Source organism: Cucurbita pepo, chromosome LG07 (assembly GCF_002806865.2).
Source record: "Cucurbita pepo subsp. pepo cultivar mu-cu-16 chromosome LG07, ASM280686v2, whole genome shotgun sequence".
NCBI lineage: Eukaryota > Viridiplantae > Streptophyta > Magnoliopsida > Cucurbitales > Cucurbitaceae > Cucurbita > Cucurbita pepo.
In genome coordinates, this window is record NC_036644.1 from 4,479,974 (window position 1) to 4,485,632 (window position 5,659).

Consider the following 5,659-nt stretch of genomic DNA (forward strand, 5'->3'; position numbering starts at 1 on the left):
GTCGCCGGAAAACCCGCGAGTTTTCCGGCGACTGGGTTTTTTTTTTTTTTTTTTTCGTTTTCTCGTTTTCATTTATTTATTTATTTTATATATATATTTTTTTTTCTTTCTTTCCCGGATCGTTACAGATCTATTACATGTTTAATGGGACCTCATACATGCAATATTGTTCGTGTTCCCTTTTAATTGGGAGCTAGTCCATATTCACGCCTAGGGGTTATGTTAGTTAGCCGATGTAGTGAATTCATGCAGACATGTGCAATCCATGTGTAGAGATGTATTATGCATTCAACTCTACTCGAAAGAGGAAGTTGAGCCCAAGGAATTAGGTCTCATCAATGATGATACATGTTGTATGTGAATATTTTTCTTACCCGAACAATCGGGTCACTTAATATTTTAAATGCTCATCCTATTTTTATTATTTTTTTTTACGTAAATGCAAAAGCTTCAGGTACAAGTATCACGACCTAAAATGGTTACCCTTTAACATACTAAACAAGATTTTTACCTATTTTTCAGGTAAATGCAACCACATAGAATGGTTGCCCATAACTTACTGAGCAAGTCTTATGAAGAAACTAAGTTCCAACTCCAAACGGTTGTTTGGGGTGAGTTTTGACTTTAGGAAGGGATGGTAAAATGATCAATTTACCCTCACTATTGACTTTAACCCATTTTTCTAATTTTCACTCTTTAATTTTCTATATATGCATTTTTCTCTTCTAATTCATCTATAAATTCAACTCTTCTAGAAGTTCAACTTTTAGAAGAAAAATCAGATTTTAAACTTTTTGGAGGCTCAGGTGTCACAAATTCTCCCCTTCTTAAAAACTTTTATTCTTAAAAGTTCTAGTGCCGAGTTACAAGAGTAGGACATCCTCTTGTCTACTTTTCTTACCCATGTTGCTACATTTTCTCGGCGGTAACGTCGCATGACTACGGACATCCGCTCATTACACATCAACCTATAGATGATTAAGACGTATCAAACCACATAGTCCTTTTGAGAATAATTCCTCGAGTTCCATGTCCATGTACATGTTATCAACAATTAGGATGCTCCTAGAGCTACCCATGCCTCTCGTTTGTGATGTTTCATCCTCCTAGGATTTAAGGGTCACAACTAGGACTTTGTCATCCATTAGAGTGTAATTACAACAACGTGACTTCAAAATGTCATGAAGTCAAAATGTGTTATTTAGAAAATTCTAGAAGGGTCTTGGATCTTGGGTAAAAATTAATTGAGATATTTTCCTTTGAGCTTTCCTTGGGCCCTAACTTGGTTTAGATTCCAAATTTGCCAATAACAACTTAAAATCTTGAATATATCTATTTCCTTACAAATAGGCATTAGTAGATCATTTGAAAGTTGTTTAGGCTTTTAAATATCTCAAAAAGTCTTAAGGGCATTTTGGTCATTTCTCCGTAATTCTTGGTTTAGACTTTGACGGTGTTCCAATAACTTTTACAAAGCCATCAATCGTCATGAAATAAGGCCCACTATAAAGTTACATGGTATTTGGAGATCTTTTTGATCGTGAATCAAAGAAGTTAAGTTACCTTACGAGCATTACGGTCATTTTATACCGTTGCTTGGTTTAACTACTTAACCTTATTTAATGACCACAAATTTTCAGATATAATCTTGACATGCCCTAATATGTATATCATTAAAATTTCATGGGCAACAAAATTTATTTACTGGGTTATTTTAATATTACTTAAATTTCGATCAAATCGATTGGTTAAGGGTCTTAACTCACGATGTTTTTCGTTCATATTTCTTTGATACATACTTAATTTAAGGTTCATATTAAGATTCAAGTGATTAATAGCCCAAGTAAACAAATAAATAAATAAACTAATAAAAAATAAAAGGATTACATTAAAAAAGAAAAATCATAACCAATTCTCACCACTAACCTCTCATCCCTATTATCTCTTCCATTGACATAATATTACAATCACCTATAAAAGAAAGAGAAAAACAAAAACGTGAGATTTGAGAATTTGAGAAAAAGGAAAANTAAGATTCAAGTGATTAATAGCCCAAGTAAACAAATAAATAAATAAACTAATAAAAAATAAAAGGATTACATTAAAAAAGAAAAATCATAACCAATTCTCACCACTAACCTCTCATCCCTATTATCTCTTCCATTGACATAATATTACAATCACCTATAAAAGAAAGAGAAAAACAAAAACGTGAGATTTGAGAATTTGAGAAAAAGGAAAATGGCCTTCACCGGGGCAGATTTATGTGAAGAGGGATGTGGTCGTACACATTGAATCATTCATTTTCGTTTATCCTAGTTTCATTCTAGGAAATCACAACCAATTATATCTTAGATAATTATTTAGGTAAATAATTTAGAACAACATTTATTTACCTAAATTAAATTAAAAAACTATAATATTGTGAATGTAAATAAAGAATTAAAAAAAAAGAAAAAATAAAGAAATAGGAAAGATTTGGTAAGAAGGATACAGAGAATCCAAAATGAGAAGAAGAAAAGAAAAAAAAAAAAATCAGAAGGCAAGAAAATATATAATACTACCCTTCAATAACCATGGTAGAAAATGAAATCTTAATAAAAATAGAATTATATATATATATATATATATATATATATATATATATGGGTGTGTATTATCACGCTTTCAAGACTTTACTCATGCAAAGTCTTTAATGCTCGCATGAAGCCTAGCACATGTGTTAAAGATATTTAGTAATAAATTATAGTTTACCATATATATTATATTTGATATTTTATTATAAAGCAAATATCTAATATTTGCCTTATTACCATAGTTATCTTTCTATTTATTTCCATTTATTACTATTTCCATATCCTTATAATTTATTTGATTATAAATAATATAAGTTTCACACCATTTATGTGTGGTGGATTAATCAAACATTCACAACATGGATCATTGTAACATTTAGAGAATTGGACATGAAGTTGATGTCATGTATTCATATAGGTTCACTTGGATACAAAGGACAATAATCAAACTTTCTTTAAGCTAATCAAGTAAGTGGTCTTACTATAGGATAGGCTAAAAATGGTATGAATTATGATGATGTATGACCTGTGTCATACGATGCCATATATAGTATGTGATGATGTATGAGTTATGACGATGTATGAGCTATATCGTATGATGTCGTATAGTAGTATATGATGATGTACGAGTGTATGATGATATATGAGTTTTGATGCTTGATGATGTGCGTAGTGTATATATATTTCGATCACTGACGTACTTGATATGCTTGATGCACTTTATGGCAATATGATGAGTATGATGATTGCGTGACGTTTACCTTAATATGATGGTGTTTTCCATATTGAGCATGTTATATGATGATGAGTGCCATATTGCGTCATGTCGTTAGATCAATATAAGACACAACCCTAAAAACATGAAAATGATATTAATATAAATATCCACGAGTATGTGTTACCTAGAGTAACAAAGAGATGAGACTAGAGGGTTGTGTCAGAAGAGACATTATGATGGATTTAGAGGGACCTCATGCATATTGTATGTTCATAAGCATAGGGCTACTTCTCCTTAAGATGAAGAGTGCAGACACGCACAATATGATATGAGTGCGAAAACACACAGTATGATGATGAGCGCGAATGCACACAACATGATGATGTGTGCGAAAATCCACCGCATGATGATGAGTGCGAATACGCACCATATGATGATGAGGGTGTTCATGAGGCGAATGATACTATGAGGTTCCGCTGACCTCTAGACGTGCTAAAGATTAGATTGACCAGAGGATCCAAGGGGCGTGCGAGCGTCCTAGGGATTCACACTCGCACGTGTGAGTCGTGTGTAGGAAAGTACTATACATCCAATTTGTCCGAGACTAGAGGTCACCCCTATGATTTAGAGATAGGTCCCAAAATCATGATTGCATGTGATTGCATTTGCATGACCCCCTATAGTGGGGCCATTTACTAAGTATTGTTCGAAATATTGAGGCCATGTGCAACATCATTTTTCAGGTAAAGGCAAGGCACACTTGTATGGAGGACGGAGGCGAGTAGAGACTATGACACATGCATAGGGTAGACTCATGCTTAAATTCCCAGTCTTATGATAGAATATGTTGTTTTACATTTTATGGTTTTAAATTATTTTATATTTGTTTTTTATTTTCTCTAAATTTCAACATTTCGTATTTAAACATGTAAGACCACGACTATGTTTTCCATAGAAGAAGTTGCTTTGAGCATTTTTGTAGTTTATGTTATAAATATTGTTCATTTTAAGAGTTATATTTTCACATTAGAGATGAGTATGAGACGTTAGTAACGACTTTGAGTATGTGGAAATTTAGGGTCGTTACAAATTCCTACATGTATTTCTTAAGAAAAGTTCAAGTTGGCTACTTACCCCATCGTCGACGTTAAGGGCCTCTATTCTCAAGCGTCCAATAGCCACTCGTGGTCCTCCCCATGCCTCTATTGCTGCTTACAATACGTGTGCGCATGTGCCACACATGTAACCAACTACCTCCACTACAAATCAAGTTTCTCAACAAACGACTTTTTTTTTTTGATAGATTGGCCAAACCAAGGCTAACAAACAACACTATAATCTCGTGTGTAACTAGAACCAACATCCAATCTATCATCGCCCTGAACACGCATGATACTTCTCTCTCGTGGATTGACTACGCCCGGGTGACTTAAATCCGTCGCATACGGACGCACAATTCGTCTGTCTGTACAAAATGATGGACAATTTATTAAAATCATATTCGTTAGCTTCATAACCACCACCAATGTCCTTGTCTCGAAGACGATCAATGTCCTCGTCTTGAAACATTAAGAATCAAGTCATGTACTCTTTTTGTACACGTTCATTTACTTGGTACTATTCATAATAAAATCAAACTAAAATAATTTAAGGTTTAAGTTGTATGAATGAATCATTCATTCCTTCACCAATTCAATAAAGAGATAAAATTCATTCTATTTACTAATTATGTTTATTATTTTGATCAATGGTATATCATACCTAATATGAAGTTAACCGTTCAATTATTTATTATCACTAATTTCATGTGACATATATATTGTGTGGCTGAATTTGATTTTTAGTTCGAACATACGCCAGGTAAAGCAAATCAAGTTGTAGATGCCTTAAGTCGGAAGAGCGAACATGTTAGCTCATCTAGAAGCAAGTAAGCTGAGTGGAACGATACGAGAAAGTATTGAAAAACACCTAGCCAAAGACTCGGCCGCCTAGGCCATCATGCAGCTAGCCAGAGAGGGGAAGACTCGCCAGTTTTGAGTCGAGGACAATTTACTCTACAATAAGGGAAATCGTCTTTACGTTCCCCGTTCGGGAAACTTGAGGAGACTCTTACTTAAAGAATGCCACGACACACTATGGGCAGGCCACAACAGGTGGCAAAGAACCTATGCTCACCTAAAGAGGGGTACTATTGGCCGAACCTCCGCGACGATGCGACACAGTTTCCAAAGTCTTGTCTTATTTGCGAACAAGACAAGATTGCGTTGAGAAATAAACTTAAATGGAGGAGAGAGAAAAAAAAAGTAATTATGATTTTTTTTTTTTAAAATTCAATAAAAAAGCCATTACTTAACCTAAATGGCCT